This window comes from Lissotriton helveticus, chromosome 12, assembly GCF_964261635.1.
Source record: "Lissotriton helveticus chromosome 12, aLisHel1.1, whole genome shotgun sequence".
NCBI lineage: Eukaryota > Metazoa > Chordata > Amphibia > Caudata > Salamandridae > Lissotriton > Lissotriton helveticus.
Genome location: NC_136073.1, coordinates 262179548 through 262204465, shown reverse-complemented (window position 1 = coordinate 262204465; position 24918 = coordinate 262179548).

Genomic DNA, 24918 nt, shown 5'->3' with positions numbered 1-24918 from the left:
AACGGAAAACCTCCTCAGGCGAATCAAAGAAATGTGTCTTGGACTGGTGCACCACTCGTAGACGGGCTGGGTACAGGAGAGAGTATTGGAGCTTCAAGCCCCTCAACTTGGCCTTGGCGGCCACAAAGGATTGTCTCTGCTGCTGCACCAACTTCGTGTAGTCGGGGAAAATCAAGATGGTACGATTTTCAAAGGTAAGCGAGCCCTTGGACCTCGCCTCCCGCAGGATGACATCGCGGTCGTGATAGTTCAACAGCCGGGCTATGACTGGTCTGGGACGCTCACCCTCCGGTGGCCGCTGGGTTAGGGCCCTATGCGCCCTCTCGATAACAAAGCACGTGGACAGCACCCCTTCGGGGAGCCAACTCTCCAGCCACCGGGTCAAAAACCCCTCCATGTCGTCCTTCTCGCACCGCTCCGGAAAGCCAATAAAGCGGAGGTTGTTCCTCCGTGCGCGCCCCTCGGCATCCTCCACGCGGGCCGCCAACGTCTTCTGGACTCCCTCTACTTCCGCCAACCGCTTCTTCAGGGCGCCAATGTCTGTTTCGGTCACCGTTATCCGGGACTCGGCCTCGGTGATCCGACCCACCGCATTCCGGAGGTCCTGGCGCAACAGCGCGACATCCGCTCCCACCGCTCCGATTTTGGCATCAAGTGCATCCCGGGATTGGGTGATGGCCGCCAGGATCGCCGCATTGTCCGGCCCAGGGCCACCGCTGCCACCGGCCGCCCCGGAGCCACCACTAGGCCCCGTGAATTTATCAATAGGGCCATGTTTAGGCGGGCCGCCACCTCCGGTTCTGGTCATGGCCCAACGCGGGCTCGCCGGGACTGCACGCCGGGCAGGGCCGGCACTCCTCCCAACAAGGCTCAGGACCCCCCAGGTACTGCCACTAGCGTTGGAGGCCCCAGGCCCCTGGAGAGAACTGCAGTGGAAGAATCCCAAGAGGCCAGCCCAGGCCCGAGGCCGCAAAACCCGAGGACCGGCCTCACCTAGGCGGGACAGGCCGTCCCCGCGTTTATCTCCACAAATGTCCGCCCAAGGTGCTGGAAAGGGAAGGCGCTGCCGTGGTCCGCGGGCAACCGTAGCAGTAGGGGTACTGAGTCAGGAGCGGGGCAGCGGGCACCACCGCCACCCGCAGGCCCACCGCCGCCGCCGGGCGTCACGAAACTTGGGAGCCCCGGCCGGTCACCAGGCCGCCCCTCGCCGATGTTAATAGCTCCAGAGACTTCTCCACCCATCCCAATCCTGACCTGTGCTTTAAGGTCCATGTGGAGGTAGGCCAGGAAGTTAACAAGAGGCTTGTCTAGTCCATAATTCAAAAGGATAGCCCAGAGTTTGGATCTATTCACTAAATCAAAGGCGGATGAGAGATCCATAAATGCAAGGTAAATAGGAGACGATCTAGCAACGCTGTACTTGTCAATTATCAATTTTAGGTTCAGACATTGCTCCACCGTCCCTACCCTGCTCCTGAATCCCATCTGACACGGGTCCAATAGGTCTATGTCTTCAGTCCATTCTAGCACCCTATTATAAATAACTCGCCCCAAAATATTTAAAGTGTTATCCAAAAGGGAGATCGGACGATAGTTAACTGGGTCCGACCTGTCACCCTTTTTGAAGATTGGGACGATAGTGCTGGTTGCCCAGGTAGTGGGCATAGGCACTGTTGGCAAGCTGTTAAAGACGTTAAGAAGGATTGGTGCCCATAGATCCGGATTGTGCTTAATAATATCAATGGGCAATCCATCGGGGCCTGGTGCCTTGTTGCCAAGGCTCTCTTTTATGGCTATTTTCACCTCATGGAGATCAATCTGTAGACCACACGCCTGTCCTGGGGTGAAAGTTACCAATTCCTTGGATGGTGCGGCGTAAAATTTAGAGAAGTGGGCCTCCCAAACGCTGCTAGTTATGTTACAACTATTTGGTGTTAACTTTTTCCCCATTTCCCACGTTTTCCTGACCGCAGACCAGAAGGGGCCGCTGCCCCCCAGATTTGCACTGGCGACCAGCGACTCCCACTGTTCCATCAGTAGTGCGGACTTTCTTCTAGCTATTTGAAGTGTATAGAATTTCCTGGCTGTCTGAACCACCGTTGTGCACCTAGGTTTGGTGGTTAGTGCCCTGCGTAATTCCCTATTTGCCAGTGAGCAGGCGGAATCAAACCACCTTGGTTCTTTCCCTTTCTTTGGTAACGGTGCTGACAAAAGAGTTTTTATGGTTAGACACAGTTCACCAAAATCAGCAATTATTCTGTGGTAGTTCCCATCCATGGATAAGCAGGAATTAATTAGCTGTGGATGTTTCATTTTTACGCTTTCCAAGATTGGCCCACAATCGACCCCCCTCCATTTTAATCGCAAGCCATCAACTGAAGGTGTGATGTCCCTTGCACCATTTAAGTTGGTATAAACCGGAGTAGGGGCTAAATGCAGAATTACTGCAAGTGGGTTGTGATCTCCAAATGATGTCTCCATCACTATGGACTTTGTTACACAATCTATTAAATGTGGGGACATAAAGATAAAATCAATGGTGGAACTGCTGTCCCTGCCTCTGAACGTAGGAGTGTGAGAAGTGCTAGGGTTGTGGCTAGTTTTCATGGCATCACCAAGGTTGAACTCGGTTAGTATATTGACGAGTTCAATACCCCTTCGTTCGGCTTGGTCTAGGCAGTTCCTATCCTTGATCCCATGATTCTTTGGTATTTTTGCGTTAAAGTCACCCCCAATTAAAATCCCTGTCCCATCATCAGCATGTAGACTGATTTCCAGGTTATGTAAAGTTTTGGAAAGTGCCTCAAAGTTCTTATTAGGTACGCAATAAAAATCATTATTGTAAAAATTAATTAAATAAATCCGGATCTTTCGCTTGAATTCAAGAATTTGTATATTCGGGTTCCCTCTAGATAGGTCTCTATTAGTACCACCAGCCAGTGTCTTAATCCCAATGAATAAACCTCCGACTGCACGGCCAGAAATGGGCTTCGGTGCAGTCACGCTAAAACCATGATAGCCCTCTATGTGTAAATTCCCAACAGCCCAAGTCTCTTGAAACATTATAATGTCTGTACCATCCAATATCTTGGCCCATTGAGGGTCTAAGAGCCTTGACTCTAGCCCTGCCACATTTCAACTAAGGATTGACAAGTCACAATGACTAGGGTGACTGATTAGCTTATTCCTGGTACTCGTCACTATATTCACATTAGTTTTCGGTGATATGGGAATTATATGGTCATGTGTGGCTATAAGTGTGACAGTACAGTCAAGCATTGCTGTTCCCTGTGTAGCATTGACTTGTATTGATGGTAGATATTCCTCAGTAATATTACTTAACACTAGGCGACCACTGTTGCCTTCCCTGTCAGCAGCTAATGTTCCCTGAGTTATACTTGCTTCTACTGGTACTGGATGTTCCTTGTTGTCATTACTTATATCTTCACATCCATTGTTATTGCCTTCCCTATTGCCCAGTCAATCCTGCTTGTCTAAGCTTGAAAAGGCATATTCGAACCGATTATAGGTTGGGATGTTATATATGGACCTTACCTCATTCTGAGGCAGATACCGATTTGGGTTAATCATTGGATGTGACCTCTCCCTATGGTCGTACTGTTTCATTGTGAGGAGGTAGGGGTAGTACATCGGATGCGCTGGGGATGGGGCCTGATGACACTGCGCAGGTCCCTTCGGGTAATTAAGATCTTGGTCCTGGTGATAGAATGGAAACCTAATCCCAGTACCCAAATTAGGGTCCTGGTAACACACAACAGAGTTATTCACCATGTTAGCATTAGGGGAAATCAAATGTCTATAAAAATGGCCCAGAGGGAGCAAAGTAGTGTTGAATTCCCAGGGTGAGGGTGGTGGGGCACTAGCCAAAGTTTTTTGGGCCCATTGGGGGGACTTAAAAGTGATAATTATGCAGTCCCCCTCGACTTTTTTCCTCAGTGGGCCTACCCATCCTACTCTTTGGGTATGAATGATCTCCCTTGCCCCTTCCATTGGAAAGTTGCAATTTGCAACTAACCAGTGAAGGGTCCTGTTCTTAAGGGATATGGGGTTTTCTTCTTGATCCTTCCTTAATTCGGGTACATTAACTAGGACCAACACATACGCCCCGCATTCAGGCGGTAGGCTGATGCGAGGAGGTATCTGTCTCATGTTGATTGCCATATTTTGGTCGGGCTGAGCCCTTGAAGCATTCTGAGCATTATTATTAGTTTGTCTAAATCGGATCTCCTTGCTTTTATCAACATTTTGCACCTTGCCTTCCTGTGTGGCGTCCTTAGTGGTATTATGAATAGCGATAATTTTTGTTGATGGTTGGTTGGCAGCTATTCCTTTACCTGGCACTTGCGGAGTTTTGGGCTTTGTGGTTAGAATTGGGGCAGTAGGGTTCTTAGCTTTTGTACATATAGGTTTAGAGGAGACAGTCTTTGGAAGCCCCTGACTGACCGTATTTTTAATGGGAGAACTCAATTCAGCTAATTGCTGTGTATGAGTCTAGATTCTATCGGGGACAAGTAGATACTAAGTAGTTCGCCCATTCTTTCCAGAAGTTGATCATTAGCTTCAAAATTATCCCCTTTACCCAACGGGATCCCCTGTGACTCCTCGATTTCTATATCTATAGGTACATTTGTTTCATCTACATTTGGGTGTGGATTAGTGTCCTTCCTCTGCTTTCGCTTTGGCATGCTATGCTTTGTAACCTTAGGCATTCTCAACTGTCTTGTGTGTTTTAAGTGTTTCCGTAAGGCACCCTCCCGCCTACCCCTTAATTGCCTTGTGCTAGCTTCAACTGCTTCATCTGGTGTATGATTAATGAACAGTTCCGGGGTCTTTTCCAATTCCATACTTGGTTCTAAATCTGAATCTATCAAGGGGTTAGATGCTGATAAGTTGACCTCATTCGGTATGCTGTGAATTTCTGCATGGACATTAATTATAGCACCAGTATTGATGTTTCTAGCCTGAACTGGAGTTCTAACTGATGCAATGAGTCCAAGGGATGATCGTTTTGCTAGGGCTAGGTCTTGTGAAACCCTGCGCTCCAAGAGTATAATACCCTGGTCTATGGCATCATTGGCCCTTATTATGAAGTTATCTATTGGGCCTATTACTGGGACCCAACCCGCTGCCATTTTAGTTCTACTACCCCTGGTAGACATAGTGTTGGTTAGGAAGTATATATATTATCACAGCCTGGCTTTTGCACAAGATACACGGGGTAGAAATACAGGAAATGAGGTGCAAGGAGGCGGGATTAAATCAGTCGACGCCCAAGACACTTCTACTATACAGCTCAATTTCACAGCAGAGGCGTTATGATAATCTTAATCCCTCACATTCTCCCCTACTAAGTGATAATGGTGACCAATGAATACCTCGTAGTATAACTACAGTTAGCAAATACAGTAATAGGAGAGCAACCCAATTCAGAACTAGGCGCTATATAGGGCACAAGTACAATACAATAAGTATGGCTCACTCAATAGTGACACTCAGCTTCAATAATAGAATAGTGGGGAGGTGCAATGAGCCATGCAGTAGAATTCGCATGGGAAGGAGCAATATATATAAGTCCTCGTGTACAGCGAGAATTCCCTCAGATGGTGAATGGAATCTGTAACTGCCCAGCAGAGAGTCCAGATACACGAATGAGTCAGTTTGTAACAGCGGTGACGTACCTTATGGGAGCTTGCAGTATCAATGTTAGGGGGGAGCGCCCGGCCTCCTCGACCTCTGAGGGCCTCGGAGGGCCCGCCCTTGCCCGTGCTTAGCCCGCGCGCGTCCCGCAACGTGTCCCGCGTCGTGTCCCGCATCGCGGGAGCTCTGCGCCCCTTAAGATGCGCCGCCTGGCGCCAAATCGTGTGGTGGGCGGAGTTAGCCGCTGTGCCTGCTGGTTGTTGTGGTCTCCCCTCTCGGCGGCTGCACACAGATGGGAAAGTGCATCAGCGGCGGGGGAGAACGAGGGAAGATTGCTGGCGAGATGGCGAGATGGCGGGAAACAGTAAATCCGAGGTCCCAGGTAGGCAGGCAGAAAGGTCCGAAAATGCTGCAGAGAGCACCCGCTCCACAGCAGCTCTGCGCCCCTTAAGATGCGCCGCCTGGCGCCAAATCGTGTGGTGGGCGGAGTTAGCCGCTGTGCCTGCTGGTTGTTGTGGTCTCCCCTCTCGGCGGCTGCGCACAGATGGGAAAGTGCATCAGCGGCGGGGGAGACCGAGGGAAGATTGCTGGCGAGATGGCAGGAAACAGTAAATCCAAGGTCCCAGGTAGGCGGGCAGAAAGGTCCGAAAATGCTGCGGAGAGCACCCGCTCCACAGCGGGCAGAAAAGTCCAAAAATGCTGCAGAGAGCACCCGCTCCACAGCAGCTCTGCGCCCCTTAAGATACGCCACCTGGCGCCAAATCGTGTGGTGGGCGGAGTTAGCCGCTGTGCCTGCTGGTTGTTGTGGTCTCCCCTCTCGGCGGCTGCGCACAGATGGGAAAGTGCATCAGCGGCGGGGGAGACCGAGGGAAGATTGCTGGCGAGATGGCGAGATGGCGGGAAACAGTAAATCCGAGGTCCCAGGTCCCAGGTAGGCGGGCAGAAAGGTCCGAAAATGCTGCGGAGAGCACCCGCTCCACAGCGGGCAGAAAGGTCCGAAAATGCTGCAGAGAGCACCCCTGTGTGCATACAGTTTACCTGATAGTAAGGTGAATACAGCACAGTAGCAAATAAGTCATGAAGTGCATTGTCTCATAATTACTCATCCTAAAAATAATTCTACGTTATTTCCGCATGACTTTGTCGGCCCTCTGCACTTGACCCGTCTCCAGGTTGCTGTGCCCTACATCGCCCATCCTCCTCATCTGTGTCTGGAACAGATAGGTCCAATGGTATGCCTCTGGAAGTCGCAATGTTGTGCAACAGGGCACAAGTGTCCACAATTTCTACAGCATATTTCAGGCCTATACTGCAGTGCACCTCAACTATTATGTAGGCAGCAGAACCTACTCTTCAGTAATCTGAAGGTCCTCTCTATCAAGTTGCATGTAGTCTTGTGCACAGAATTGTTCAGCTGCTTTCTTGTAGTAGTTTGGTGTAGGTATAGGGTGAAAATGAAGGAGCGCACAGCATTTGTGCTGTCACCTACAGGGCAAAAGGCAATTGATTACTCACTGTAATCTGTCTCCATCTCTAGAGAGTTTGCAGGACTGTGTCACATGCATTTATTTAGCAGGTATCCTTCCTCTTTAAAGTCACCCACAAGGAGAAGTCTATGTATACCACTGTGTCTAGAGATTAACCAATCGTGCATACTACCTGGATATCGTGCCACTATGTCTGTGATTATGTGTGAGGAATTGCATATCACTTGGATGTTCAATTATTGATGAAACTGCTTACAGCGCATACCAATATTAATCATTAAGAACTGATAGGAGCGATTTGATCTTTCATCTAGCAACTAAACATAATGAAGAGCAGAGATTAGATTATGCTGGGATATTTGCCAAAAAATACCGAGTTGTAAAAACTTGAGAGGGAGAAATATAGGAAGAAATATTGTGATAATAAAATATCTTGGTGCAGACATATCATTGTCAAGAAAATCATTTTTTCAGGTAATATGGTTGTTAATAATATTGTTTTTGTTAATATTATTTTCAATAATAGGGTTTTAAAAAATGATCTTAATGTGCTTTAGTTCATTTATTAATTGTATGTGTTATTATTATTTTATGTGTTATTATTGTTTGTATAATTGTTAATAATATTTTTAAATACAGTTTGCAATTTTAAATGATAGATACTTTTTAATGTAATTGCTAATAATAATTTATAGTGCTGTAACAGGTTGCTAGTTTGCAGGGGTATAGGGTGGGAAGTTAATTAAGTAGTAATTTGTTAACAAATATTTATTAACCTATCATTTATTATTAAGTGTTGGGACGGGAAGTCTCCTGCATGTCTCTGGAGAGAGTGCTTCCCCTGCCTTATGCTAATCTCCAGGCAAGTCACTCAAAAAGCTACTGTATAGTTTCTAGATCCCTACCTCAGTGAGCATGACAATCATACATGTCCACTGAGGGTCTCCCTGTTTACATGGATTGAGACCCTAGAGCTGGGCTCTGAGGTCGAGGGGGCATGCCTAGTGCACCCCTATTTTTCAGAGAGTGGCTACTGCCCTCTCTATTATGGCTGTGGTAGACTGACAGTGGTGGCAGCAATAAATATATAGTCAGGAGGGGTGAGTCCCTAGGCACCCTCCTGACCAAGTCTTTGCAGTTTGCCATGCCTGTGGGCCTGTTGCCGTTGTCTGGCTGATGTGTGTTTGAGAGCCCGTGGGTGTACAGGGGAAGAATGGTGATTTGAGCCAGTGTGAGGAATGCGAGCTGTCCTGCTGGACATCCCAGCTCCCCCGTCCCCCTCCCTATTTCCTTGGAAAGGCCTGGTGGGCTGGGGGAGACCCTCAGCTCTTATCTGGGTTTAGCTGCACTAACTGTGTGGATAGGACCCTCCCTCACTTGTCAGGGCCTCCTGGGCTGGAGTTAATTAAAATTCCTCTCTAGAGGGTTGCGCAGCCTGATACCAGAACACGACCTGCTACATGCTTTACCCATGCATTGAACACGTGGTGAATGGTCTGTGATTGGAGGTGTAAAAAGTAGCAGACCCTCTGATTGGATGAGCCTATCAATCAGAGGTGTTAAAAGGCTGGCCTGAGTGGTCAGCTGTTGTTCAAGACTGGTCTATGACTGACGAGTGGCCACACCAGAGCCCTCTGACAGTAACCAGCCGCGACCCTGCGGTGTGAAGACAGAGATAAGACTCTGTTCACTGCGGTCTGGAAGGAAGGCAACATTACAGACCAGCTGTTTGTGAGGCTTGGATGAGCGTTCGCTTTGGACCAAGGAAATTACAGACAGCTGCCCAGTGTGGGAAGGAAGCTTGCGGCACATCACCCAGTGTGGAGAGGAAGCTTACAGCACATCACAGAGGCTGGTGGAAAGAAGCTTGCAGCACAGGACGAGAGCCAGAGAGAGAGGAGGATGCTTGATTCTAGTCCTTGAAGGTGAGATCAAATCCCCTCTAGGCTCCTCCCTTGCGCTGTGGGAGCCGGTACAAGCAGTAACTGGGAAGAGAGGCCAGTGAAGCAGACCCCCACCTTTCTTTGTGTGATCTCGGAGGGTATCAGGGTGAACTGGCACTCTGCCCAGCCACTACCCTTCTTCAGCTAGCCAGTGGCTACTGGACTAGTGGGACTCCAGTAAACTGTGCAAGACATCCGGCACCTCTGATCAGATCCCTGACACCTCTAGAGCAGTGTCCTCACTCACAATGGGAGGGCACTTCTGTTACTTTGGGTGGGGGGTTATTGGGCTGATCACGACCATTTGACTTTGCATCATATGCTGAAACTATATCCTTTCAATACAAAGTTTGGTATCAAGGCTCTAGTGAATGAGAACAGCCCTGTGTAACATGATCTGTAATATGCAATGCTTACTGTGTGTTTTCATGTTAACTGTGTTTTTATAGTGCTTGGCGTCTAGGCGCTATAATAATGTTTGGGGTCAGAACTCTGCCCCAGAGGGTTGTAGAGACTTCTGGTTTTCACTGTTTATCCTAGTTTTATGTGTAGAATAATTATCTTATGTGTATTAAAGTACTTTTCTTTTATAAAAAGTAAAGCACTGACTGGACATTGAGTTTATCAGCTGGTGGTACGGTTTACACTGTAATCTGAATGTCTAACCACACCTCACCTCCTTGAGTAAGCCTTGGACTGCTCTGTCTCGCTACCCTGAGAGAGTCAAGTGCTGGAGAGGAGTACTTGGTTATCCAGTTTTGGGTCCTTTAGTACTGAGGCCCCAGGACATCAGTGAGGGAACACTCCAGTTGATGCGATTGGAGCGCAGTTACCCCTGAGTGCCCTGGTGCCCAGTAAGCCGGGTCTAACATTGGTGGCAAGTGGTGACGGATCACTAGACTTCAGACTCAGTGGACACTGAGGCCAGTTGATAATTCCAGTAGATATCCATAAGCTATATGTAAAATGGCAGATAACATTGGAGAGGAATTGGAATTGCAGAACTTGACTGTGGAGCAATTAAAGCAAATGTGTGCTGAAAGGGGGTGGAAGGTCCCAAGGTCTAAGGACAGGGAACACCTGATTAGCCACATGAGAAAATGCTTTGAAGAAGAAGTCACTGTTGTGCAAGAGTTGGAGAGCACTGATACCACAAGCCTGCCAAGTCAGTCAGTGCAGGCTTCTCCTGTACCAGCCCCAAGGCATTCCCCAAGGCTTTCCCCCATGCTTTCCCCAAGGTATTCCCCTGGACCTGCCCCTAGACTTTCACCTCCCCCTATCTCCAGGGCTACCTTTTCCCCTGTCCCAGGATTCGCCTCCTTAGGAGGGACTGAGCTAGCAGAGACCCTTAAACTTCAGATGAAACTCCAGGAAGCTAAGGATTTAGCAGAGGAGAAAGCAAGGGAGTTTGAAAGGGAGAAGCTAAGGATGGCCCGCCAGGCAGAAGAGGAGCAGCGAAGGGTCAAACAGGAAGAGTGGGCTTGGAAGGAGAAGGAGAGGGAAAGGGAGAGGCTGGAGAAAGAAAGGGAGAGACAGGAGAAAGAGAAGGAGAGGGAAAGGGAAAGGGAGATGCTGGAGAAAGAAAGGGAGAGACAGGAGAAAGAGAAGGATAGGGAATTGGAGAAAGAGCGGATAGCCCTAGAGAAAGAGAAGCTCAAGTTAGCAGCTGATAGAGGGCTTAGCTCTGTGGATGGTGCATCCACTTCAAAGTCCCAGGGAAAGGAAAATACCACCAAGGTACCAAAAGAATTGATACACATGTATGTCCCTATGTATGTATGTATGTATGTATGTATTTATAATCTTTTATAGCGCGTATCTGTCACCCCACGGGTATCCTGGCGCTTTGACTGATGAAAATCCTGCTAAAACATTCTACTGGAAATTAGGAATTAAGAAGATACAGTCCTAGGAAAAAGATGTGTTTTTAAGATTTTCTTGAAAGAGGCAAGGTCTTGTGTACTTCTCAATTCAAACGGAAGAGTGTTCCATAATCTGGCTGCCGTAAAGCTGAAAGAACGGCCACCCAGCCGAGCTCTCAAGACTTTAGGCACCACAACAAGATGAGCGGAAGCCGAGCGAAGGGATCTAGACGGAGTGTCTAGACGGAGTGTCCCTGGCACTGATATTCTCAGTTGGATGCGTGCCTTTCATTTAGCATGTAAGGCTCAAGGTCTTAATGGTCAGTCCAAAGCAGCGACTTTACTGAGTCGCCTCCCTCAGGAAGGGACTGAAGTGATTGAAAGGATGCCTGAGAAAGACAGTCTGACATATGAGTGCATGAAGGATGCTTTGATTAGGCGGTTTGGGTTGAAACCAGCCCAGTACTTGCAGAGGTTCCGTGAGAACAAGAAGGCAGAGGGGGTTCCTTTTGAGAATTGGGTCCATGACATAGTGAGAGACTGGAATGAGTGGGTGAGAGGGATGGAAGCAAATGATTACCAGTCCCTAAATTAGGTGATGATTGCAGAGCGTCTCCGGGAGGAGTGCTCTGTCCCACTCAGACAGTATTTGTCTGACCTTCCTGAGAGGGATCCTGAGAAACTTGCAGTGATGGCAGATAAGTGGCTTGCCAACAGAGTGAACAGGGGGCAGGGGCAACCCCTTTCCAAACCCAAGGGGGAGAAGAACTCCCAGCAGGCTGGCCCTAAACCAGAGGGGAAGGGCCAGAACGGTTCCCAAGGCTCTCAGTCAGGACAAGAGTCTAAGGGGAACGGGGCCTCTAGTCAGTACCAGAAGGGGAAAGGAGGAAAGGGTCCTTTCACTCCGAAGGGGATTAAATGCTATAAGTGCCACCGAGAGGGACACTTACAGCCAGACTGCCCAGTGAAGGACGTGGTGCCAGTGGCACCCGTGATAGCAAGTGTGCTTTCAGTGGGGGCAGACATGAAGGGAGGCCCAAGTGAGTTTAACTTAGTCACCAGGGACATCTGGGAACTTGACCCAGAAGCCCTTAAGCATATTCACCCTAACTCAACGGGGTATATGAGTGTGGCAAGTATCAATGGAAGGAAGGTTCCTGCCATGAGGGATACTGGTGCCCACAGGACTATGGTTGAACGCAAATATCTCAAACCCGAAGAGATCATTCCTGGTTCCAAGGGGTATGGACTTGTAGCTAGTGGTGATGACATGGAGTACCCTCTTGCTAGAGTGGAGGTAGAGGTGAATGGCCGGAAGGCCATGGTCAATGTCGGGGTGCGAGAGAAGCAGGACGCTGGGTGCTTTCTGGGGAATGATCTTGATGAACCCGGGTTAGTACCAGGTCCTGAGGCCTATATGGCCTGGATTTCATCAGCTGTGCTCACTAGGGCACAGAAGGTAAAACTGCTTCCTAGTGAAGTGGGGACAACTCTAGCGGAAGAGACACTAGAGGGGAACAGGCCAGAACAAGAACTAAGGGCAGATTCTGAGAAGGCACCTGTCCTGGTGTCTGCACCTCCTGCTCCTGTTGGAGAGGAGGGTGAGCATCCAGAGGCGGATAAGGTGTTGGAGTCTGGGTCCCTGCCAGAGCTGCAGGAGCTGCTTGCGGCAGGAGGACCGTCCCGTGAGGAGTTTTGTAAGGCGCAGGCTGAGTGTCCTACACTTGTTGGCCTGCGGAAAGCTGCTCAGGAACAGGTCTCTACTGGAGTAGTCGGAAAGCACAAGGTGGCTTGGGAAGATGGACTCCTTTACAGTGAGCCTGCTGACCCAGAGCCAGGAGCCAGAAAAAGGTTGGTGGTTCCTCAGGTGCACAGGAATTTCCTGCTGCAGCTAGTCCATGAAGTACCCCTAGCTGGGCACTTGGGCATCAAAAAGACAAAGGACAGGTTAGCACCTCTGTTTTACTGGCCAGGAGTTGGTCAGGATGTGGAGACATTTTGCCGAACCTGTCTGGTCTGTCAGGCCAGTGGCAAGTCTGGTGGTCAGACAAAGGCACCCTTGGTGCCCCTACCTGTTGTGGGGGTGCCCTTTGAAAGGGTGGGGATTGATATAGTTGGTCCGTTTGACCCTCCATCATCCTCGGGCAACAAATACATTCTTGTTGTGGTGGATCATGCCACCAGGTACCCTGAGGCTGTGGCTTTGAGGAGCACTACTGCTAAGGTGGTAGCTAGGGCTCTTCTAGGGATCTTTTCCAGGGTTGGATTTCCACAGTCTGTGGTGACTGATAGGGGAACCAACTTCATTTCATCTTATATGAAGGCCATGTGGGAAGAGGTCGGGGTGACTTACCACTTCTCCACCGCTTACCATCCCGCAACCAACGGTTTGGCGGAGCGCTTCAATAAGACCTTAAAGAGCATGATGGGGACTCTGTCTGATCCCCTCAAGAGGAAGTGGGATCTCCTCTTGCCATGCCTGTTGTTTGCTTACAGGGAGATACCACAAAAAGGGGTAGGGTTCAGTCCCTTTGAACTACTTTTTGGGCATCCTGTCCGAGGTCCCTTGACATTGGTAAAGGAGGGCTTGGAAGGCAACCCTAAGTCCCCTACCCATGATGTGGTGGACTATGTCTTGGGCCTCCGTAGGCTGATGGCCCAGCTCAAGAGTAAAGCAAAGAACAATCTTCAAGCCAGCCAACAGCTCATGAAGGAGTGGTATGACCAGAAGGCTATGCTGACTGGGTACCAGGAGGACCAGGAAGTTTGGGTCCTGAAGCCAATTTGTCCCCGGGCTCTAGAGGACAAGTGGTGTGGCCCCTACAAAGTTGTTAGGAAGATTTCTGATGTCAATTATCTAGTTGACACAGGTGCTGCACGGGAGCCCCAAAGGGTATTCCATGTCAATCGGCTGAAGCCGTGTCTTCGCAGGGAGTACACGGTTTCTTTGCTTGCAATGGCTGAAGATGTGGAAGAAGAGAGTGAGCCCCTCCCTGACTTATTGCAAGGTGATGAGAAGGATGGTTCAGTTGAGGGAGTTAAGCTTGCCTCTGAACTGACACCTGAACAGCAGGTGGAGTGTAAAGAGCTGCTGGGGAGATTCTCCCATCTCTTTTCACTTACTCCTGGACTGACACCTGTCTGTGTGCATGACATAGACACAGGGGACACCCTGCCTGTTAAGAGCAAGACATATAGGATGTCAGACTGGGTTCAAGAGTGCATCAAGACTGAGGTGGCCAAGATGCTTCACCTGGGGGTTGTTGAACACTCCCGTAGTCCCTGGGCCAGTCCAGTGGTGCTGGTGCCTAAGCAGGGGTCAGCTGAACTGCGCTTTTGTGTGGACTATCGCGGTTTAAATACTGTGACAAAAACTGATGCCCATCCTATTCCCCGAGCTGATGAGCTGGTGGATAGGTTGGGTGCCGCAAAGTACCTTAGTACTTTTGATCTAACCAGCGGTTACTGGCAGATTGCATTAACACCTGGTGCCAAGGAGAAAACAGCATTTTCAACCCCAGGGGGCCTTTACCAATTTAAAGTTATGCCTTTTGGATTGAAGAATGCTCCCGCCACTTTCCAGCGCCTAGTCAATCATGTATTGGCAGGCCTGGTAGAGTTCTGTGTGGCGTACCTGGATGACATTGCTGTCTACAGCTCCTCCTGGGAGGACCACATGGGACACCTGGAGCAGGTGTTGGTGAGGATGCAGGGGGCCAAGCTGACCATCAAGGCAACCAAGTGTCAAGTTGGGCAGTCCTCTGTTGTTTATCTTGGACATCAGGTGGGTAATGGGAAGGTTCGCCCCCTGGAGGCTAAAGTCCAGGGGGTGCTGGACTGGGAGACTCCCACTACTCAGACCCAGGTAAGGGCCTTTCTTGGCCTTACTGGTTACTATCGGAACTTTGTAGCAAACTATGGGACCATTGTTGCTCCATTGACAGCCCTGACCGCTAAGAAGCAGCCCAGGAAGGTGATCTGGACTGAGGAGTGTCAGAAGGCATTTGATGAATTGAAGACTGCACTATGCAATGCACCTGTGTTGAAGGCCCCTGATTACAGTCAGACATTTATTGTGCAGACAGATGCTTCAGACAAGGGAGTTGGGGCAGTTCTTGCCCAGCTCAATGAAAAGGGGAGGGAGCATCCGGTGGCCTTTATCAGCCGCCGACTACTCCCCAGGGAGCAGAACTGGTCTGCAGTTGAAAAAGAATGCTTTGCCATAGTGTGGGCCCTTCGAAGATTCAGGCCTTACTTGTTTGGTGCAAAGTTTGTGGTTCAAACAGATCACAAGCCCCTCAAGTGGCTTATGGCAATGAAAGGTGAGAATCCCAAGTTGCTCAGGTGGTCCATATCTCTGCAGGGACTAGATTTTACAGTGGAACATAAAGCAGGCTTACAGCACGGTAATGCCGATGGACTTTCCCGCCGGTTTATCCAATCAGATGATCGGTCTTCTCCCACTGGGAAGTAAGTACCGGCCATTCTGATCTGGGGAGGGCATATGTTGGGGCGGGAAGTCTCCTGCATGTCTCTGGAGAGAGTGCTTCCCCTGCCTTATGCTAATCTCCAGGCAAGTCACTCAAAAAGCTACTGTATAGTTTCTAGATCCCTACCTCAGTGAGCATGACAATCATACATGTCCACTGAGGGTCTCCCTGTTTACATGGATTGAGACCCTAGAGCTGGGCTCTGAGGTCGAGGGGGCATGCCTAGTGCACCCCTATTTTTCAGAGAGTGGCTACTGCCCTCTCTATTATGGCTGTGGTAGACTGACAGTGGTGGCAGCAATAAATCTATAGTCAGGAGGGGTGAGTCCCTAGGCACCCTCCTGACCAAGTCTGTGCAGTTTGCCATGCCTGTGGGCCTGTTGCCGTTGTCTGGCTGATGTGTGTTTGAGAGCCCGTGGGTGTACAGGGGAAGAATGGTGATTTGAGCCAGTGTGAGGAATGCGAGCTGTCCTGCTGGACATCCCAGCTCCCCCGTCCCCCTCCCTATTTCCTTGGAAAGGCCTGGTGGGCTGGGGGAGACCCTCAGCTCTTATCTGGGTTTAGCTGCACAACTGTGTGGATAGGACCCTCCCTCACTTGTCAGGGCCTCCTGGGCTGGAGTTAATTAAAATTCCTCTCTAGAGGGTTGCGCAACCTGATACCAGAACACGACCTGCTACATGCTTTACCCATGCATTGAACACGCGGTGAATGGTCTGTGATTGGAGGTGTAAAAAGTAGCAGACCCTCTGATTGGATGAGCCTATCAATCAGAGGTGTTAAAAGGCTGGCCTGAGTGGTCAGCTGTTGTTCAAGACTGGTCTATGACTGACGAGTGGCCACACCAGAGCCCTCTGACAGTAACCAGCCGCGACCCTGCGGTGTGAAGACAGAGATAAGACTCTGTTCACTGCGGTCTGGAAGGAAGGCAACATTACAGACCAGCTGTTTGTGAGGCTTGGATGAGCGTTCGCTTTGGACCAAGGAAATTACAGACAGCTGCCCAGTGTGGGAAGGAAGCTTGCGGCACATCACCCAGTGTGGAGAGGAAGCTTACAGCACATCACAGAGGCTGGTGGAAAGAAGCTTGCAGCACAGGACGAGAGCCAGAGAGAGAGGAGGATGCTTGATTCTTGTCCTTGAAGGTGAGATCAAATCCCCTCTAGGCTCCTCCCTTGCGCTGTGGGAGCTGGTACAAGCAGTAACTGGGAAGAGAGGCCAGTGAAGCAGACCCCCACCTTTCTTTGTGTGATCTCTGAGGGTATCAGGGTGAACTGGCACTCTGCCCAGCCACTACCCTTCTTCAGCTAGCCAGTGGCTACTGGACTAGTGGGACTCCAGTAAACTGTGCCAAGACATCCGGCAACTCTGATCAGATCCCTGACACCTCTAGAGCAGTGTCCTCACTCACAATGGGAGGGCACTTCTGTTGCTTTGGGTGGGGGGTTATTGGTCTGATCACGACCATTTGACTTTGCATCATATGCTGAAACTATATCCTTTCAATACAAAGTTTGGTATCAAGGCTCTAGTGAATGGGAACAGCCCTGTGTAACATGATCTGTAATATGCAATGCTTACTGTGTGTTTTCATGTTAACTGTGTTTTTATAGTGCTTGGCGTCTAGGCGCTATAATAATGTTTGGGGTCAGAACTCTGCCCCAGAGGGTTGTAGAGACTTCTGGTTTTCACTGTTTATCCTAGTTTTATGTGTAGAATAATTATCTTATGTGTATTAAAGTACTTTTCTTTTATAAAAAGTAAAGCACTGACTGGACATTGAGTTTATCAGCTGGTGGTACGGTTTACACTGTAATCTGAATGTCTAACCCCACCTCACCTCCTTGAGTAAGCCTTGGACTGCTCTGTCTCGCTACCCTGAGAGAGTCAAGTGCTGGAGAGGAGTACTTGGTTATCCAGTTTTGGGTCCCTTAGTACTGAGGCCCCAGGACATCAGTGAGGGAACACCCCAGTTGATGCGATTGGAGCGCAGTTACCCCTGAGTGCCCTGGTGCCCAGGAAGCCGGGTCTAACATTAAGTATGTACATTTTGCAATTATGATATCTTTTAGTTATATTTTAGGTGTGTGCCGAAAGGGTTTGAAGGGGTATAGGGTGGGAAGTTAAGTAATAATTAACTAACAATTATTTACTAATGTATTAATAATCATTTATTTGATTATTAATTATGTAACTTGTGTAACAACTTTATATTTTAGTTATATTTTGATGTGGGCTGTTGAGTTTCTAGTGATATAGGATTGGAAGTTAATTAAGCAATACATAAATAAATGTTATTTAACTGATAATTAACTACTAAATTGTTTAATAATAATTTATTTTTATATATAAGTATGTAAATGTCTTTTTGTTAATTAATAATGTTCATATTAAAAAGTTTTATATGTAATATGCTTGAAGGGACGTACTTTCCCTACTGTTGCTGAGTCTGGAATGGGAATAGTACATTTGACACCTCGAAGTTCAATGCTTTCCCTACTGCTGCACAGACTGGAGTGGGAATAGTAAATCTTATCCCTCCGAAGTCCAACACTTTCCCTACTGTTGCACAGACTGGATTGGGAATAGTAAATGTAATCCCTCCAAAGTCCAACGCTTTTCCTACTGTTGCACAGACTGGAGTTGGAATAGTAAATTTAACCACTGCGAAGTCCAACACCTTTCCTATTGTTGCATAGAAGGGAGTGGCAATGGTAAATTGAACCCCTTCGAAGTCCATTGCTTTCAATACTGTTGCATAGATGGGAGTGGGAATAGTAAATTGAATTCTTCCAACGTTCAACACTTTCCCTACTGTTGCAGAGACTGGAGTGTGAATACTAAATATTACCCCTCCGAAGTCCAACACTTTCCCTATTGTTGCACAAACTGGAGTGGGAATAGTAAATATTACCCCTCTGAAGTCCAACACTTTCCCTATTGTTGCATAGACTGGAGTGGGAATAGTACATTTAACCCCTTCAAAGTCCAATGGTTTCCCTACTGTTGCACAGACAGGAGTGGGAATAGTAAATCTTCCCCCTTCAAAGTCCAATACTTTCCCTACTGTTGCACAGACTGGAGGTGGTATAGTAAATCTTACCCATTCTAAGTCCAATTCTTTCACTACTGTTGACCTGTTTGGAGTGGGAATAGTAAATGTAATCCCTCTGAAAGCCTACGTTTTCACTACCATTGCATCAACTGTAGTGGGAATAGTATATCTACCAGATTAAGTTAAAATAAGCAATTTATTGCACTACGAGGAGTGTTGTTCTGTTTTCCAAGAAACTGAAGTATATATATGTGTGTGTGTGTGTATATATATATATATATATATATATATATATATATATATGTGTATATATATATATATATATATATATATATATATATATATATATTGTAAATCCACAATGTGCTCAAAAGCAACACGCGCACTCGGTAGTAGAGATGCTCAGGTTTCTTTATTCTCAGAAAACGTTACGCGTTTCGACACCAAGATCAAGACACACTTTGGTGTCGAAACGCGTAACGGTTTCTGAGAATAAAGAAAGCTGAGCATCTTTACTACCGAGTGCGCATGTTGCTTTTGAGCACATTGTGGATTTACAATTAATTTTTCGGCTTATGGGTTCGCCGAAAACGCGCCACCTGACTATGGGAGCAGAACCCCGGAAGGACCCTTTTGTCTGCAGGATTGATATATATATATATATATATATATATATATATATATATATATATATATATATAATCTTGAATTCGCCCTGCCGTCCCCCTCTTGACTGTGTCAATGAGCACAAACTCCTCTTGCCTTGCAAATATGTTTATTCACCAATCCAATATGCCATTACGCGTTTCGGTCAACAAGTGACCTTGCTCACATAGTGAAACGCTATACGGTAGCCATATTTAAACAAAACATGTGATCTCATCACGTGACGAGTTGGAGCATAGGCATAGTCAACAGACTGTAGTATGGCGCGATCCCGGCAGTATAGCCGAAGACAGTGATCATCTATTTGCTGTATAAATAATAGTGTGTGCTTTGAATAATTTGTTTTTATAAATAGATATATCCATTTCTGTACACAAGTATAAGTACATTTACCGAATACCAGTCATAATATTATTACAATCTGACGACTTGCAGGGTCATAATTCTTAGACTCTGAGTTTATCCAATATTGAACATTGTTTTATAACTGCATAAATGCGGCATTGTTCATGAGATTTTCTCTATTCGGTAACATTTAGTCATAACGTCACCAAAGCATCAATACATCGTGTATGAAGTTACAGGTGCCTGTCTCGTTGCCTTCCTTAAGTGCAAATTTAGCCTACTGCTCCTACTGCTGTGTGCAAATATGCTATTGTGCAGAGTAACTTTTCCCTAAGTACCTCAGTACATATAAAGTGCTTGGTGCGCTACTGTGCAAAATGTACATTAATGTCACTAACTTACCTAAATAACCCTGAGATAGTATGTTTTTTGATTTTTTGTTTTTATTATAAAATTATCAGGTAGGTGGCTCTTCTGCTCTTTTTTCCATTAACTATGGGGTTAATTGAATTCAATAATCATTACCCTAGCATGTTGTGTATATGATATCTGTTATTATCATCATGATAAAATAGTTCGTATAGGACTGGCACTACCAGCTTAGGTTCATAATGCCCGTAATTTAAAATAAGATTACCTTGTTCATAAATATGGCTAAACCCTGTATGTGCTGTCCATCCCATAAAAGATTTGATTGAAAAAATTCGATAAAAGTTTCCATGTATAAAAATATCCATTAAAAGTTTTATAAAAATCTATACCAGAATTCTATTTTCTTAATAGAGAGTTGCTCTACAGGAAATTGTGCAGTTCTTCATTATTGTTTAAACCCATCGGCACGTTGCTATCTAGTTCTAGTATCGTTTGTGGTTCAAGCTGCCTAAGCATTCGTTCTCTATTGCCTCCTCGACGTTGTTTCGGGAAGGCATTGATAACAAAGTATTTTAAACAGTTAAGATCATTGTAAAGTATAGCTTTAAAATGGCATGCCACGGGATATGATGCATCACTATTTACAATGGCCCTAAGGTGCTGGAGAATTCTAACATGTACCTGCAGCTTTGTGCTTCCCACGTATCGCAAACAGTCGCAGGTACATTCCAGCACTTAGACGGCATATTCGGTCCGACAGTTCTAATTTCCTGAAATAGTTGTTTGTCTAGACCTAAAGGGGGTCTTAATAATTCCAAATTTGCATGCCCCGCAGGATGAACAATTAAAATAAACAGATTTCGGTTTTAGCCAGGAAGTATCTTGACATATCTCTGGGCTGCATTTAACTAAGTGTGTTCTCATTGATGCGGCTCGTCTAAATGTAAAAGTTGGAAGTGTTGGTAACTGTGTTGCCATAATTCCGTCAACAAGTAAAATTGGCCACTTGTTATTTATGAAATGCTGAAAGAAGCAAGGGTCACTCCCCTGTTGAAAAAACCAGGGGCGGATGCATCAGCCTTAAAAAACGACCGACCCATCTCACAGCTCCCTTTCCTTGCCAAAATATTGGAACAGCATGTCCTGAAATCCCTTTCAAAATATCTAGATGACCATCACCTGCTCCACTGTAGACAAGCGGGTTTCAGAACACATCATAGCACTGAGCTGGTGATGGTGTCGGTTCTGGATGAGCTTAGATGCAGGGCCGATAACAAACATCAGAGTGTCATGATTCTATTAGATCTGTCAGCAGCATTCGACACGGTCAGCTATGACATCTTGCTGTGCCGGTTGTCGAATCTGGGCATAAAAGGACAAGCACTCCAGTGGCTAAGATCCTTCCTGACCAACCGTTCCCAGAGAGTCCAAATGGGGGACCAGGTGTCGACTTTGGGCTCCCTGACCTGTGGAGTACCCCAGGGTTCTGCGTTGTCTCCACTCCTCTTTAACATTTATCTGCAGCTCTTGGTGGAGGCGCTCACAGGCAGGGATTGCCAGGTCTTTAACTACGCTGATGACACCCAACTCCTGGTCCGTCTTGACCATACCAGCCAGGCTCAAGAATCCGTGAGAATTCTTCTCAGGTACACTGTTAACTGGATGGCAGCTAACTCGCTAAAAATCAAACCGGATAAAACCGAGGTGCTTATAATAGCCCTTGGTGCGAACTGCTCTGGCCATCTGAATTAGGTACGGCACCAACCCCAGTACCAGTAGTAAAGAGCTTGGGCCTGAAGTTCTATTCTGAGCTGTCGATGTCCAGCCAGGTATCGACAGTGGTGGGTATATGCATGGGCCTACTTAGGCAACTACGGAAACTTGTCCCTCTCCTCTCCACCTCTGTCCTACAATCAATTGTATCAGCTACGGTCATCTCCCGGCTAGACTATGGGAATGCCCTTAATTTAGGCATCCCACAGAAGCTACTAAGGAGGCTGCAGGTTGTACAAAATGACGCAGCTAGGTTAATTTTTAGCCTCCCTAGGCACACAAGAGCCACCCCCCTGCTGCATAAATTGCATTGGCTGCCTATAGAACAGCGGGTGAACTTTAAGAGCCTGTGTATAGCCCATAAGGCCATACATGGAGATGCGCCAAAATATATAAAAGACAGAGTACAAAAGTATGTGCCGGGACGGGCCCTGCGTTCTTCAGAGACCTGCAGATTAGCCTCTACCAGATACAACCTTAAGACCAAAGGGGGCAGAGCATTTTAGGTTTGCTGCCACGGATCTGGAATGACCTACCAGAGTCCTTACGCAGGGAACCAGCCTTGCTCCCCTTTAGAAAGCTGCTAAAAACACACCTGTTCAGAGAAACGCTGACATCTGTTTAGCCCTCCGCCCTGCAGCCTTGCAGTGCTCTGCTCCTTCTCTTAAGCGGTAAGAGACCAGTGGTAATTTGCGCTATATAAAAATAAAATAACATAACATAACATTTACTATGGATCTAATCTGCCTTTCTTGACTACTGTATGTCGTAAGGAGCCTCATAGTATTGTCCTCTGCTGTGTTGGGTAATTCTATGTCCTGTTCTCGGTCCCTGTTTTTAGTATTTCTCGGTAGCAAGGACTCTCTAAATCTCATTTTAACCTTATTCATGGCATCTTGTAGCGTTTTTTTCAACATAGCCCCTATTGCGCAATCTCTCTAAGGTCTTCAACTAGGCATTTATTTGCTTCTGCTTCAGTGCTGCATATTCTTTTGAGCCTAATCTATTCCCCATAGGGTATGCTTTTAATCAAATGTTTTGGATGTGCACTCTTGGCATGCAACATAGAGTTGCCCGCCGTGGACTTAAGGTGTGTGTGGTCTCTAGCTTCATATTATTGACAAATACTTCTACATCCAAAATTCAATATTGCAATCACTAATATTGGATGTGAATTTCAAGTTTACATTGTTGTCATTAATTTCTTGTATAAAGCTGTGTGCACTTTCTATGTTCCGCTTCCAAACAATAAAGACATTGTCGATAGAACGGAGCCAATGAACAAAACAATCATCTATACTAGTTTGTGGGCTTTTGAGGACCTGTTCCTGTGACCAGCCTACATGAAGACATGCATAGCTGGGGGAGAAACAGGCCCCCATGCCTACTCCGCGCTTCTGTCAATATAGATCTTTTCCAAACAAAAATATTTGTTGTGCAGGCACCACTTTATAGGCTCCAATATCAGAATTATGTTTGTATCTGCTCATAGGTCGCATTTCTAAAAAGTACTTGACCGCCCTTAATCCAACTGAGTGTTCTATGCTCGTATCTAATGGTTCGATATCGAGCGTTATCAACAATAATCCTTCAGTCCATGTTTTTTCGTTTAAGTTACTTAAAAAGCCCCCAAAGTCTTTGATGTAAGATTGGAGTTTCTGGACATGTTCCTGTATGAAATAATCCACGTACTGGCTAACATTTTCACATATACTGTTGATGGCGGATATTATAGGCCTGCCTGGTATGGGTAAGGTCTTTTTGTGGATCTTTGGTACAAAATAAATTATAGGCAATATAGGATGTTCTTTATGCATGAAGTTGTACTCTTCATTGGATATGAAAACAAGTTACTTACCTGTAGCTTCAGTTATCCAGTATTGGTATCTTTCATAGATTCACATGCCTGAATCATTCCCCGTCGCCGAGGCGGGAGTCCCACGGTACATAAAAAAGCAGTGGCAAAAGTAAATTATAGTAGTAGGCCCTAAATACAGGCCTGAGGCCTAGATTGCAGTAGCCTATCTACCTCATTATGCTGAAAAGACCCAAGTCTTTGCCACAACCAATCAGCTCTCAGCACCCTCTAGAACCCTCTCTGCAGAGCCAGTTCTCCTCAGATTTTCGTTAGCACAAGTGGGGAATAAGTATCCCAATCTATAGAACTGACTCTCCGGGGAGGAGGGTGGGTGCATGTGAATCTATGAAAGATACCAATACTGGATAACTGAAGTTACAGGTAAGTAACTTGTTTTCTTATCCAGTATTGGGGTATCTTTCATAGATTCACATGCCTGAATCAGACTAGCAAGCAGTAAGCCAGGTTGCGGATGGTGGGAGACTTATACTGATACACTCCCAGTAATACCATCATCAACAACTTAACAAATGCTACACCATCTTATTGTCACAGACAAAGATGACTATAAACCTTATGAGTTCGTTAGAAATATTAGAATGGACATGTCATATGAACATATTAGCAATCATATTGAAACGACTTCATTTACAAATGAATATACATATAAACATCAAATATATGTTACCTGAAGTTTTCTGTAAACAAACAGATATCCTCGAGCGTCACTCCTGTAAATAACGCTGTAGACGCTGCTACAGTTCTCGTAGAATGTGCCTTGATATTTCTTGTCAATGGTCTGTGTGACTTGGTATGGCAGAATTGGATCGCTGAAGCTATCCATCTGAAAATTGTAGCCTTGGTGACAGCTGTTCCCAACGTAGTCTGGCCGTAAGTCATGGACAATTGATCAGATTTTCTGAAGCTCTTTGTTCTCTGTAAGTAGAACTTCAGACATCGTTTGATGTGCAGGGAATGCAACGTTCTTTCTGCTGGTGTAGTAGGATTTGGAAGGAAGACTTTCAGTCTAACTGGTTCATTTAAATGGAATTGTGAGGGAACCTTGGGTATAAATGATGGGTTCGTTCGGAGGGTGACGCAATCCTGTGAGAAATGTAGGAAGGGTTCTTTAATAGTGAGCGCTTGTATCTCACTCACTCTTCTGGCTGATGTCAAAGCTAGGAGTAAGGCAACTTTCCATGTAAGGTATTTGGTCTCGGCTTTATGAATAGGTTCGAATGGATGCTTCATAAGCTGTGAAAGAACCGTATTAAGTTCCCATTCCGGTGGGGGATGTCGAATCGGAGGATAAGCTTGGAAAAGTCCTCTCATGAACTGTTTAATTAGAGATGACGAACATAGTGAAGGAATGTTAGACACCTTCCTGAATCTGGACAGAGCCGCTAGGT